Below are 16,125 nucleotides of genomic sequence, written 5' to 3'. Positions count from 1 at the left end.
ACCAATAAATAAGAGAGTGCTACCCAACAAAACTTGAATTAGCTCATCCTCTTCCCTTCTATTACTCCATGTAATATTAGCCCCTTGAATATCTATATCTATTAAAGTATTGGAGCTAATAAAATTTAAAATATCAATTATTCTTTCCAATTGAACTTGAGATCCTCCCATCTTCTCCACCTCCCTCAATGTCATATTGAAGTCTCATGTAATCATTTAGTTTTTTTTCTTGAAATTGGGTTTTAACCTTTGAAATAGTCTTCCAAAACTTAGCTCTTGCATTCTCTGTATTAGGAGAATAGATAGTTGTTGAAACCCACTAGAGAAAATCCATTAAATAAATAAATTTAAGACAAATAAAGTTTTCACCAATATACACAATATTTCCCTAATTTTTCTTCAGGTTCTAAACAATAGTTGTTTCGCTAGACACCCCATATGAATCACTCCCAACAATAACATTACCTTGATAAATTCTAATTATGTCCATTTTGTCTCTAGAAAAATTAGTTTTATATATAATAAGAATATCTGGTCTATGATCTCTTCATATATTTCTTGAAACATCTTTGTTATTAGATTTGATGAGACCCTATATATTCTATGAAGTGATTTTATCTTTTTAGTGGGGGAATGTGCCTCTTTGAGGGTAAGTTGCTTACCGTCAACTATGTTTTTTGTACTCTCTTTCTCCCTCATGGATTTCTTTGATGGTCTTCTAGGATACAATTTGGGTGATCGTACATCTGCCTTGAGTAGCCTATTTCTTGTGGCCATACTGACCTATCCGATTGATGTGATCTTTTCTACTTTTTTGTTATCCATAGAGTCGACAAAGGACTTAGAGATACCTATACTCTAAGTGTTCTTTTTTTTCTCCAACTATTGACTAACCTCTTCCATCTTTTTCTACACATTGATCATCCTTTCCTTTTGACACAATCGATAGATCTCCCCACTTTTATGCTATGACTTCAAGTTGCACTTGGGAAGATCCAACTAGATCCTGATTATTCATCTAGTAGGATAAGTTTAGTCCAAGAATATTCACCCGTTGAGATTCTCTTTTTCCAAGAATATTAAAATGTTAGGAATCTTTAAAGGGTTTCTCCTATAGGGTTTTTCATACTCTAGATGGTATTAGTGAAATTTTGACTCTAGATGGTATTAGTGAAACTACATTTGATTTTCCATTTTTAATCTCCCCTTTCTTTAGTCCACCAACACCAATGAGAGAGGAAGGTCACTCTCAAGTAGAGTTAAGAGTCCTCTCGTTCATAATCACCTTATGTTGTGATGTGGAGCCTAATCAGACTCTAAGGTTTATTCAGTGTGGTTTTCCTTAGATTATTTCTACGGGGGTTTGGGGGCAGTGCCCCTAAGATGGGGTCAAGGGAAAAAACCCCTATATGGTCCTAGGGAAACACCCCAGGTGTGCTCCCTATCATAGTACATGGTGGGGTGTAGGGAAAATGCCCCCATGAGAGTTTACGAGGGCAGCGCCTTTGAAGCCAAAAATGACTCATTATTGTAAAAGGCGTCGGTTGTTATTTTTCTATTGGATGACTTATTCTAGCCCTAATTTTGTAAGTGAAAATTCTTGTATAAAATGGCATAGGGTTAGGGATTTCATAATGGATGGTGATATTGTAGCTTCTTGTGATGGTATTGAGTTGTAAGGGATTACAAATTGTAATCACTAGATAATAATAATATTGAACTACTTGTTGGTTGATGTAGCTCAGGGATTGAGTGAACCACATTAAATTTTGTGTCATGTATTCTCTTCTATGCAATCTATTATTTCTTTATATTGGTTATATTTTCATGTAGCTATTATTTCTATCCATGGTCAATCCTAACTAGTGGTATCAGAGTTAGGCAGTTGTCAATTTTTTTAGCCTAAATTGTTGTCATTTTTTTCTGCTATCCTCTATAAGAAGGTCTTATGGTTGAGTGGGAATGATAGTAGATGAGGGTAAGATAAAGGTTGATAAGTTTAATGTGAAAAAAATTTAATTATGGAAAATTCAAATGGAGGACTATCTTTATTAGAAGGATTTATGGAAGCCATTGGAAGGAAAAATGAAGAAACAAGGAACTATGATAGATGAGGGCTGAGAGATTTGAGATAGAAATACACTTGGAAGTATTCAATTATTCTTGGCACCATCAATGATATTTAACATTACAAAAGATAAGATGAAAGAAGAGCTGATGCAAACCCTAGCAAAACTGTATGAAAAGCCATCTACTTCAAATAAGGTATTTCTCATGAAGCCTTTATTTAATATGAAGATGGAAGAAGGTGGATCTATTGCAGATCATTTAAATGAGTTTAATTATATTAATAATCAACTATCTTCCATGAATGTCAATTTTGATGAAGAAATTAGGGCTCTCTTGATTTTGTGTTCTTTGTCGAAAAGCTGGAATGGGTTGGTAATGACTATGAGTATTTCTGTTTCTGGATCTAACACCCTAAAATTTGATGATGTGATTGGTTTTATTCAATTTGAGGAAACTCATAGGAAAACCTCAAGTGGATCTACATAAGAAAGTGCTTTGACTACACAAAGAAGAGGCAGAATGACTGAGAGAAGAAACAATTCTAGAAATCATGGGATATCAAGAGGAAATTAAAGGGAAAGAGGTCTCAATCTAGAGGACCAAGAGATTGTTGGTACTGTGGAAATCTAGGGCATAAGAAGAAAGATTTGTAGACTTGAAAGAACAATGAAGGAGATAAAGCAGAAGGGAAAGGAAGAAAATGTGGTAAGTAACAAATTTGAAGAGGATTCTTTGCTTCTTTCATTAGAAAGTGATGATTATTGGGTTTTAGATTCTAGGGTCTCATTTTATGCTACACCCCATAGAGGTTATTTTATTGATTATGTCCAAGGGGATTTTAGGCTTATTTATTTGGGGGATAATGAACCCTACCAAATTATTGTAAAGGGAAAAGGTAAGATTAAGTTGCAGAATAGGAACCATTGGCTACTACATGAGGTAAGACATGTTCCAAGGTTGAGTAGGAATTTAAATTCAATAGGGAAACTTGGTGATGGGCGTTACGTAGTTATTTTTAATGATAAAAATTAAAAGGTTTGAAAAAGTTTCTTTGTAGTAGAAAAATGTGTGAAAGTAGATATCTTATATCTTTGTACAAGTTATATTGTTCCTTCTACTTTAATTTTTTTAGAGAAAAATGAATATTTAGGGATAGTTGCTACAATTGAGTAGGGAGAACAAACAATTATTGTAGATTCTGATACAACACTATGGCACTACAAGCTTGTGCACATGAGTGAGAAAGGTATGAAATTACTTCATTCAAAGAAAGTTTTACCAAGTCTAAAATGTGTCAATAAGGATTTCTATGAAAGTTGTGTGTATGGAGAACAAAAGAGAGTTAGTTTTGTGAAGAGTGGAAAGGAAAAGGAAAATGAGAAATTAGAGCTTGTGCATACAGATGGATGGGGACAAGCTAAAGTATCTTCCCTTGGTGGCTCTCATTATTATGTTACATTTATTGATGATGCAACTAGAAAAGTATGGGTTTATTTTTTTAGACAAAAATCTGATGTATTTCAAACTTTTAAGAAATGGAAATGCTTGGTTGAAAATGAGATTTATAAGAGATTAAATGTCCTAGATCTGATAATGGTTGTGAGTATTGCAGTCATGAAATTGAAGATTATTTCACCACTAATGGTATTCATAGATAGAAAACTATTCAAAGGACTTCTCATTAAAATGAAGTGGCTGAACACATGAACAAGATAATAATGGAGCATACAAGGACCATGAGGTTGCATGTTGGGCTTCCCTTAAACATGTGGGATGAGGCTATCAATACCATTGTATATTTGATTAATAGAGGACTCTCAACTCCTTTGGTCTATGGTATTCTAGAGGAAGCATGGAATAGTAAGAAGGTAAGTTATTCTTTTCTCAAAACCTTTATTTGTGAAGCATTTGCACATATAGATTCTAAAAATAGAACCAAGCTGGAAGCTAAGTCAAAGAAATATGTATTTGTTGGATATGGAATTGATGAATTTTTTTATATACTTTGGGATTTTGAAAATTGTAAAATTATAAGAAGTAGGGATATCATATTCAATGAGAAAGTATTGTACAAAGATCAGTTATAGTAGCATGAAAAGAAATAAAATAATTTTGTAGTGTTGGATGGTACTCCAAAAGATGATTTTCTAGTAGTTCCTCATGGTTTGCAACAATTACAACAACAAATACCACACACCCTAGCGAATGTTAGATGGTCAAAAAGGCTAAGTAGACCCCTAAAAAGGTTTTCTCCCTCTATGTATTCTATTTTACTAATAGATGTTGCTGAACCTGAATGTTATGATGAAGTTGTGCATGTGGAGACATAAATTCATTAGGAGTCTACAATGAAACAAGAAATGGACTCCTTGCTCAAAAAACTAGACATGGGATTTATGCAAGTTGCCTGAAAGTATAAGAGCTTTACAAAATAAATGAGTTTATAGGTTGAAACAAGAGGATGGAGGTAAAAAATGATTTAAGGCCACATTAGTGGTTAAAGGATTTACACAAAAAAAGGGCATTGATTTTGATGAGATATTTTCTCCTATTGTTACAATGACTTCTATTTATACTATTTTAAGTATTGTGGTTATTGAAGATTTGCATTTGGAGCAAGTTGATGTTAAAACAACCTTTCTTCATGGTGATTTGGATGAAGAGATATGTATGGCTCAGCTACAAGGATTTGAGGTCAAAGGTAAGGAGAATTTAATTTGGAGATTGCATAAAAGTTTATATGGATTGAAGCAAGCACCTCGACAATGGTATTTGAAATTCGACAGTTTTATGTATGAGCATGTATATATTACATGTCATTCAGATCATTGCATTTATTTTAAGAGGTTAGTTGATTAAAACTACATTATTTTATGTTTATACATTGATGAAATACTTGTAGCTAGGTCTAACATGGATCACATTAAGGCGTTAAAGGCACAATTAACACATTCATTTTCTATGAAGGATTTGGGGTCAACAAAATAAATCCTTGGTATGAAAATTTTCAAAGATAACAAGAACAAAAAATTGACATTATCTTAGGTTGATTATATTGAGAAGGTGTTGGAATGTTTATCTATGGAGAATGCTAAAGTTGTCAGCACACTTTTACCTAATTATTTGAAGTTGACTAAGGAGATGTGTCTAAAGACACAAGAAGAGGATGATAAGATATCTAAGAACCTTATGCTTTAGTTGTAGGAAGCTTAATGTATGCTATGGTATTTACTAGGCCAGATATTACGCATGTAGTGGAAGTTGTTAGCAAGATATGAGTCATCTAGGGCTCGAGCATTGGAATATAGTTAAATGGATTCTTAGATATTTGAGATGAACATCCAATAAGTATTTACATTTTGGGGGCTCTACTACTGATTTATAGGGATATGTTGACTTAGATTTGGATGGGGATATTGATACCAGATGGAGTACTATAGGTTATGTATTTACTATTGGTGGGACAACAATGAGTTAGATTTCTTAGTTGCAGAAGGTTAATGCTTTATCCACTATAGAGGCAGAGTATGTTGCTGCTACAGAGGAAGCCAAGGAGATGATATAACTTCAATTCTTCATGGAATGGACACCCACACAGGGATACTTATTTGTTTACAAATAGCCAGAGTGGTATTGGTTATATTTGCATGTACTATTATTTTTGTTCGTGGTCAATCCTAACACCTTATGGGTTTGAGCTTTCTTAGGTAGGGGGAGTGGAAGCTCCTTCCCTTCATGTTCCTTCTCCCTAGATTTCCCCTCCTCCAAAGTAGTGTTCTCCAAAATTTTCTTTTCAATCCACTTTTTCCTAATTCCCACCTCATTAGGTTTTTGAATATATCCTTGTTCTAAGGACATTTTTTTCCCAGTGGCTTGTTTTCTTATAGACAAAGGAAGAAAAGAGAATAGAATCACATTCAATCCTTTTAATTATCTTGCCCAACTTAGAGATAATATCCATAGAGGTAGCTAGATTAATATATTGTCCCCCCCACATACAAACATGAGCATAGAAAATCATCATCTTAGTGGTCATATAGGGTCTATAGAGAGAAAATCACCCAAAGAACTTGTAATATCCTTAAATACATCTTTTTTCGAGAATTTTGGAGGTAGAACTGGAAGTCGAATCCACATAGAAGTTTCCACAAAAATGGAATCATTCATCTCTAAATTAGGGGTCCACTTCTTTAGAACTAAGATAGATCTTTCAATAGCCTAGGGTCCTCCACATAGGATTTTATCCAAATCTTCCTTTGTCAAAAAAGAAAAGGACAAATAGACCTTCGATATTGTAGCTATTTCAACACTCCTTTTGATCATCTAGTGGATTTTATCATAGTTCCTAGTTACATCAATGTTTGGACTAGGTCCCATAAACATTTAATCTAGAAGCCATATAAGGACTAATAGAATGGTCTATAATCTAGTCAAGGATCAAAATAGCATATTTTCATTTTGAAATATTTGAAACATTCTTCACCATAGGGAAAGCTAAATTCCCAATCGGTTTGATCCCAAAAAGAGTATTCCATGGATGGAGAACAACACCACTATTGACAACATTCCCATTGCGACCATCACTAGGATGAAGGGTGCAGGAGTCACCATGGGGGCACCTAATTCTCTACACTGTGGCTATTTGTTCCACATGAATCCATATGCACAAGGGATTCATAAACCACATGTTGACCATCCTTTCTTCACAATAACTCATACCCCAAAGTGGTGGGTCCCCAATCAAATGTAGGTCCCCAACATCTACATCACCTTCTAGCATTTTCACTTCAAAATTTGTAGCACTGTGCTTTCCTTTCCCTAACAAGGATCTCCCATCAACACCAAGTCCATTGGATCCACCATTGCTCAAATTATTCATCTCTCTTGTTGAAGTGAACATTTGAAATGCTAATCATTAAAAATTTTACATTCTATACATTAATCCATTTTAATATTAGTTCCATGAAAAGTTCATATGGTTTTGACTCCATCTTTAGGACCTTGACAATGCTCTTCTTTATATTGTTATTGTTAGGATGGAAGAATACCAAGAGGGGGGCATGGAGGGGAGATAGTCGATATTCTTTCTCTTTTCTTAATATTAAACTGATTACACAAATACCATATAAAGAAAATTAAAAATAAATTACAACACAACAAAAAGTCAATCCAAGAACTCATAATGCTATATTTTTGTATTGAAACCTTGCTAAAGGAAAATCCATGCTGGGAGTTGTAACCCACATAGTTACTCTACAAAATTAATTATCCTAGTTAAAGGATTTAGTACAATAGTGAGCTATAATAAATATTTATGGAAGTTTATAAAGTATTAGGGCTACAACCCAATTTGATACAACGATATATGAGTAATAATCCAATCATGAATTATAGAGTAGCATCACTTATGATTGATTAGTTTTGATGAAGCTCATCTCTTTATTTTGTCTTTTTTAGTACAAATATCTTCTAATCTTAACACATATCATATTACATATTATATCATACCATCAATAATATCTATAATCTCTTCCTTTGAATGACAAAACTCAATCATATATATTCTTTCAAAACATTTCTATGTTAGTTGGCTAAGTCCCAAAAAAAAGTGTAAAATAATTCTCTTTTCTTGATTAGATTATCAATCCATGACATGATTAATAAAAGATGAACACTCCATAGTGAGATCAAACACAATCATTGAACAAAATAATTCCTCTAACAAAAACCCAAATGTAACCAATGAAATATTTTCATCTTGTTCATGTTCTTGACAAAAAATATAACTCCAATACTTAGACATGAATATCTTATGAATTTCAAAACTGAAAGGCTTGTGATCATATAATTATATCCTTATAGTTGTCTCCATAACATTTCTAGAATTATAATACATGAATCTATTCCAAAAGCCTATTCTAATTCATTAACTATAGTTGTATAGTGTTATGTACTCCATACTTAGATAATTTTAATAAATTCAATATCAGAAAGTCAAAATCTATTAACATAAATAGGAGAAATGTATATAGTTTCCATCAACAAAAATATGCCATCTATTATAAGTGATATATTTTCAACAAACTCCCCCTTGTGCATTGATGACAACACTTGGTGAAAAATGACTAAGTTTCAAGTCTATATGTAAAAATAAAAAATACATTCCAAATAATACTCCCACTCTTTGTATGCATTACTCTTATATTTTTTTCATTCAATCTCTTCCCCTTTGACATCAATGGAAAATTTGAGGCACATAAACCAAATTTTTAATACCAAAATTCTATAGATTATGCATGTCCAACTTTCATACTTACAAAAATTTAAAGATGTCTAAGAAAATTGTTCATAGAGATTCTAGGTCAACATCCCAAGAGCTCTTTAAGTTCTCCAAAATTTTAAATTTGTCATAGATGGTATAGGTTGACTTATCTGCTTCAATAAGATGTGTAGGATTCAATAAGTTATATTCTTTTTCTACCTTCTCAAGTTCTCTCTAAAGAATATCTATCTTGGGAATAATAAGGTTGCTTAATACATTATGCATGTCAAACATTATTCTTCTTTCATATTGTAAAGACCTTATTTTATCATTTAACTTCACTATTTCTATCATATATGTTGATGCAAATCCTTTTGATGAATCAAAAATATTTTCCTTAACTGATAGTAAGGATTCCAGTGTCCTTTAAAATCTTACCTATATTAGAAACATAAGAAACAAAATCTATTCCCATCCTATATATCATTCCTTCTTGTATAGAATCCTTGATATACTTAACACCAATGTCCAAAGAAGTTTTATCTTGTATGATCAATGAACAAAATTATTTAAATCTTCTATAATCCAAATTATTTTGTACCTTGATCATAGATTATTTCAACACTAATTAGAGATGAGTATCTAAGCATAAAGTAGTCTTTCCAACTGGATAGTTGTAGATTCTTCGTGATTGAATTGATAGTTGAGAATTAAAAATTCAAAAATCTTTACTAGCCTAGATAATAACCTTGTTCCTTTCTCATTATTCCTCAAGGATATTTTATTAGCCTTCTCTACTACCAACACCTATATTCTCATCAATTGATCTTCATCATAATTATCTAGATCATTTGGTCCTTTTAAATTTGATTTAAAATAATCAATTAAAAGAGTTACTCTTGCCAACAATATCTTATCCTACTGATGGGTGTGGTCATAACTGTATTAGTATGAGGTTTCTCACCCTTAATTTTTGTAGCCTAGTCTCCATAGAAATTTGATCTACTAGTTATTTCTCATGTACAATATATTAAGGTATTTATATAGGGAAATTTATGATCAATTTATTAACATCTTCAAACTTATTGGTAGCCTCCTTTTATTATATCACAGTCTCCTCTTATTTCTTAGGATTGGTCTTATGACATCAAGTACAAGAGGGAATCCTTCAATACATACACCAAGATCTTAAACAATAGATTATAATAAATTATCCTTGATGAAGAATGTGTCCTCTCTTTTCTTCGTCCTTTACTCCAACATTCTCAGGATATGTGTATACATAAATGTTATTGATAAAGATACTTATAGAATCATGTGCACATGTCCTAAGAAGGTTGGAGGAAAGGAGAGAGAAAAGAGAGGACACATTATTCATCAAGGATTATTGAATAAGATCCATTTTTTAAGAGCATGATGTATGTATTAAAGGATTCTCTCTTTTACTTGATGTGCATAAGGCTAACCATGGGAAAGAAGAGGAGACTATGATATAATAAAAGAAGGCTACAAACTAGGTTAAAAATGCTAATAAGTTGATAATTAAATTTTCTATATAAATGCCTTAATATATTTTACATGAGATAGATCTAGTAGATCGTATTTCTATGGAAGAAAAGACCACAAAAATTAAGGGTGAGAAATCTCAGACCAACATAGTTATGACCACACCAACCATGGTTTAAATAAATGACCAAATTCTTGACGAGATGTACAATATTATTAAGGGTAAAATATTAATAGTATTAGATAAATACAAGAAGATAAAGGAATGAGTAATTCTGAAAATATTTTTGTCTATTCATATAAATGATCTTGATAATATTCTTGAGAAAGAAAATAAGAAACCGTATACAAAGAAAAGGGTATATATGTTAATGGTAGAAAAAAAGGTCAAATTATTGCATGTGTGTATATACACTATAATTTGACCATTTTTTCTACCATTAACATATATACCCTTTCTTTATATACAGTTTCTTATTTTCTTTCTCAAGAATGTTATAAAGATCATTTATTTGAATAACCAAAAATATTTCCATAATTACTCCTTCCTTTATCTTCTTGTCTTTTTCTAATGCTATTAATATTTTCTCCTTAATAATATTGCACATCTTGTCAGGAATTTGGTCATTTATTTAAACCATTGATAAAGTTATTTAAATATCTAATCATGGGTTGTACTATTTCATCCTTTTTTTTTATCATTAAACATGTCAATATCTAAGCAATTTCTTCAAAACAAAATCTTTGTAATGTCATAAATGAATTTTCCAAAAATACTATCATTCTTACCAACTATAATAGGATTGTGCCTTACTAATTTTTCCACTATTTCTCCTTCAAAGTAAATGTTCTTTGACTGATCAAAATCTTTAGACGATCATGCATCTTCATTTATTTTTTTCTTCAATGGACCAAATATTTTGGCCTTCAATTGCTTTCCTGATAGCTTACATTTGTCTTCTTTCTCTTTGGGGCCCTTAAATTTTTGTTCAACTTTGTAGTCCTTAAAGTTGAAAAGGCATTAATTTCTTCTAGTGGAGTCTTAGTTTAACTCCTTGTGGTGTGATTATATGTAGTATTCATAGTAGGTGGTGAGACTTCTTTCTCTGCATCTATCAGAGAGGACTCAAGCTCTTTAGCTTCTTTCCTTAGTTGCTTTTTATTTCCTTTTAAAATTCCTTGTTTCTCTACAATCTTATCAACCATCTTCTTGACCTTTATTTTTTGTTTCAATTCATTCAATTCTTCTCTAACTTTTTGGTACTTCTCACAGTACTTATTGAATCTCTTTTCTTTCTTATCTTGAGGATAGATCAACATGTTAGGATCCACTTCATATCCCATAGTCATTATCCATAATTTCTTAGATTCAAATGACTTCATACAACATGTATCGGTTTCAACCATGAAATAAATAGAATCTACATATTTCTCAATAATATGTTTTGGTGTCCTACCCCTTTCTTGTATTCATTTCTAAAACATCTTAAAGTATCCATGAATTTGTTTAATTACCCAGTTCTCATCTTGTATTCTGTGAGATATACTGATTTGAAGTGAAAAAAGTGTATTTTTCTCCCATGTGATATTATGTACACTAAGAAATTAGTTCATAAGATAAAATAAATGTGAATAATAGGTGAAATATACTTGAATGTATGTAATTTTTCCTTCTTTATCTATGCAATTCTCTACATAAGATCATCTTTTAAGATTTTACATAAATATATTTTTGCATCCTCCTTCAATATTTGGTAGGCACTTTGTATGATAGTGTTTGAGATTATATTCATTCTTCTACTATAGTATAACTTATAACCAAGTATCATAGATGTCAATTTCACATTAGATTGGATGATGTCATTGACATTCAATGCCCTCTTATCTCATCTTTATTTAATCAACTATTCTACAACATTCTTCTTTGGTGATTTTAACTAAGGGGTTACTCTTATTGCATTGAATTTGATAACCTTTTAAATAATTTTCTTCATTACCTTGATAGGTTTATTACCCACCCAAAATAATCGGTCACAAATTTGGCTTAGCACAATTTGAACCTATTCTAGTTCATCAAATACATAGACATCTTGATATTGTACAAGTTTTGTTTCTTCTAATTTCTTACATTCATCTTTAAAAACTCCATCAATAGACATCAAGTCATACTAATTGTGAATCCCTAAGTCTTATACCTTTTCAATTTTGTAGTGAATATATGTATATATGTATTTTTTATGAAGAAATTGTGTAACACCTCGCCAAGGGATTCAAAGAATTAACCTAAAGTTTTACTAAGTTTGGTAACATTTTTTTTTTTTGAAACATGAAAGTAACCATTCATAACATAGTAGCGAAAGCAGTAACAACATTCCACTGAAAGTAAACATAAACATAAATAACAGGTTACATTCTTCAAGGATCCCTTAACATTGAATCACATCTAATTTAATTATTAATGATTCCATCTAATACTACATTTACATAAAATAATAATAAAAAGTCCAACATTCTTAAATTACATTCTCGATTGCTCGATCATCCACTATACATGCCACAGGGTATGAAAGGCTTAAAAGAATATACATGTGTGAAAATAAAGTACATCATCATCCTTATTCTAGTCCATGATGCAATAAAGTAAATGTAATCACATGTTATACATGATACATCATCATAAAAGATATAAACATCCATCATAAAGGATAACCATTTATCACAAACATAATTAACTAAGTGCACGGTTCCTCCCAACCGTAAATAACATCATTAGACCATCCTGGGCCCTAGCCATCCCTCCTTGCATAACATTCCAAATCATCGAAGAGATCATCGGTATTAACATAGTAGGAATGTCACTCCTAAATCATACTACATCATATGTAGAAAATAAATCTAACATGCAAGATAAAGCTTAAGATAACATCATCTAACATATGCAAATCATCAATGTAAGGATACGTGTCCACCATCATAATCGATGAACATAATGAAAATAGATGCCAACAAAGAATGTATTAGCCATGGTGTCTTAAATGGATCTCAAATGGTAAGAGTGAAAAAGCACTACCACCTGACCACGTGGTACCTAAATGGTCCACTCCCACCGCGCTGAGGAGATAATCTCAAGTCCCAAAAAAGGTTATCAAACCACATAGCACAAACACTTTCTAAGTCCAAGAATCCTAAAAGTATACTAACTCAAAGGTTCCAACACAAATTGAAATCTAATCCCAGAGGCATAACAAAGACATGTATAAAACCTACTATGCAAGTGAGAAAGTGTCATTGCATGGATCATGCTAGAGTAACCCTGGTAGTCTCCCAATAGACCCTGGCCCCCTAGTGATCCCTATGCGGCCACTAGTATCCTCTCATACTAATGAGGCATACTATGAAATGCAAGGTCACAACCAAGCGTTCTCTCTACTCCCATCCTAGTCTGTACTAGCACTCGAGGCATGGGTGAGAACAAATAATTATCTTATTAGGTTTATTTAAGTTAGTATTAGGTGTATTGTTTTCATTATTAAAAAAACTTACAATGAGTTACCCTGTAGCCACTTAGGGCCCTAGCCCCCATTGCAAGCCACTTCCTAACACTACAAGTAGATAACCTACCCTAAGCTCATAAAATCATAAATCACAAAATCACCACAGTCCTATACAAGTGATTGGAAAAATACCAAAAGATAATACACAATAAGAGCATCAAATCTCCATGAGGAACTGAAAAGCATCCATAGATAATCATGACCACAACAATTCTGTATTGGCAACTGAAAGTATCACTGATAATAACAATAATCATTGATTCTTAACAAGCAACCAACAAGTATCTCAAAGTAATACTGATTGAAGACTCCAAATTGGTTGAGTCAAAATATGTCACAACATGACATCATCAAGATCAGATAAAAAATTCAATCCCATCAAAGTGACTGGAAAGCAATCCAAATACAACTGATCGATAACTCATAAAAAAGTTACATATATCACAGCTTACACAAGAAGACTGAAGACAATATCAATTAGCATGCCATTACATAACCATGGTTGAGTTTAAAAGATCGAGATCAAAATACATCATCATCACATCAAAATCATAACCCCAAGCCTTTGATAGACGTCCTATAACTGGTCAACAATCTAGTCAACCCAAAAGCCCAAAATAAGAAGCATAGAGAAAATAGAAAATGCAAACACATATTTTGGTTCACTAAAATTACATAATTAAATTAAGTGTGGGAGTTTCAGTTTTCATTTTCAAATTTAGATATTGAGTGGAGAAATTTATACATTTTACCTAACCCATGTATATGTTTGGTAGATAAAGGTTTCTCCTTATAACTCTTAGAATTCAATTCTCTATACGTTATATGTTATTTTGGTAATGAATTGTCATTTTTCAAATAACTCAATTTTCTTCTCTTGAGATTTCCCAAAATAATATATTCATTTATAACATTCTCATTATCCTTAATTAGACTAAATTCTAATTGATTAATTTAAAAATTATATTATTTATTTATAAATCTTGAATATTAAATTTTTATTAATATATATATATATACATATACACACATATATATATGTACATATATACATATATATATAATAATAATAATAATAATTAATATATAACAATTATTAATACACACACACACACACATATATATACATATGTGTATATATATATATATTAACAAACATATAACAATTTTAATATTTAATATTATTATCAACTTACAAAATTGAATGTACAAAACATAATTTCGCATATAAAAAAAAAGTGATTTAATCACTGATGTCCCTCCTTTTAAGAGGGTCGTGTGGCCCTGTATAGTCGACCGCTAGCCACAGGCCACATTTATATATGAAGATAGGGGTAGGGGGTGGGTAAACCCACCCCTCCCCAATACATAAGTTTTTAATAAATTTTTTTTAAAAATCACTTTTCTTAGATGGAAATCGCGATTCAGGTTTTATAATAAAGTTTTTCGACTACGATTTAATGAGCAGCGTTAACATATATATATATATATATATATATATATATATATATATATATGTATGTATATATACATATTTTACAGTATATATATATATATATGTATGTATGTATGTATGTATGTATGTATATATGTATGTATGTATGTATGTATGTATGCAGATTTGCATATTTTAAAAAGAGAACAAATACATAATTTTTTTTTAAAACAAAAGGGCTTTCTAATTCTTAAGAATTTCCTTTTTAAAATGATTGTTCTCTAATTGTTCCCACTAATCCTTCGAATAGGTTTGTCCATATGCATTTGAAAACCCTAGCCCCCATAGATTCCTCAGATCTATGCATGTGGGATTTTCTCATATAGAAATTTAACTACCCATAACAAGAATACATACAACCAAGATATTCAACACGTGAAATCCTCATAAAGCATTCAAAAGACACGATGAAGATAGGAAGTGCAAGAAGCAAAATATCACATGCAAAAATCACAAGTGTCTACTTGGACACTGATGCTAAATCACTTCTCCTCAGAAACTGCAGAGCAAGCTCCTTCCTTCTCCAACATTCTTGGGTCCTCCAACACATGCTCCTCAAGCTTCTAGGAGTGCCTGAATATAAATAACTCTCAAGAAGCACCTAGAATGGCTCTAGAAACAACCAGAAGGTGTTGACAACTAAGCACGAGTCTTTTCCAACCTTCTAGATGAGTCACGAGGTTGTAGAAACCATGTGGTTAATTTGTGTGCTAACTCCTGTGTTGTTGACATATGTGAAATCAAGAGGTATATTTACTCCTAGGTAGACTTATAACTCTTATTTTAATTCTTTTATTGTTTCTATTATTATTATTATTTCATTTATTTTAATTTCTTTTATTTAATTCTTTTACTCAATTAATTTTCCACTTAATTAACTAAAATAAAAATATCAAAAGATCATGATATTATATTAATTTTTTTGAAATAATTAAATTATTAAATAAATATTTTAATTTTAAACTTAATTAATAGAAAATTCACCATAGACCTCCAAGATAAAATATGGAAACCCATCATAGAACAATCCATGCAAAATCAGTCTAAAGGGTTAAAATCATGAATTATGTCATCCGAAACATTCAGAAGGTAAAATATCTCAGCTACTTGTCCTACCTCTCTAGGACAAAAAGGCTTAAGGGTTTAGGATTTGGACTTGAGAATTTATCTCCCCTCTCTTACCATTGAGATAGTGCGATAGGGTACGCTCATCCTGGCAATTTAAGAAAGTCGATACT

This window comes from Cupressus sempervirens, chromosome 11 (assembly GCF_028749045.1).
Source record: "Cupressus sempervirens isolate cs-2001-9-10 chromosome 11, ASM2874904v1, whole genome shotgun sequence".
Classification (NCBI taxonomy): Eukaryota; Viridiplantae; Streptophyta; class Pinopsida; order Cupressales; family Cupressaceae; genus Cupressus; species Cupressus sempervirens.
Note: the sequence above shows the minus strand (reverse complement) of the source record.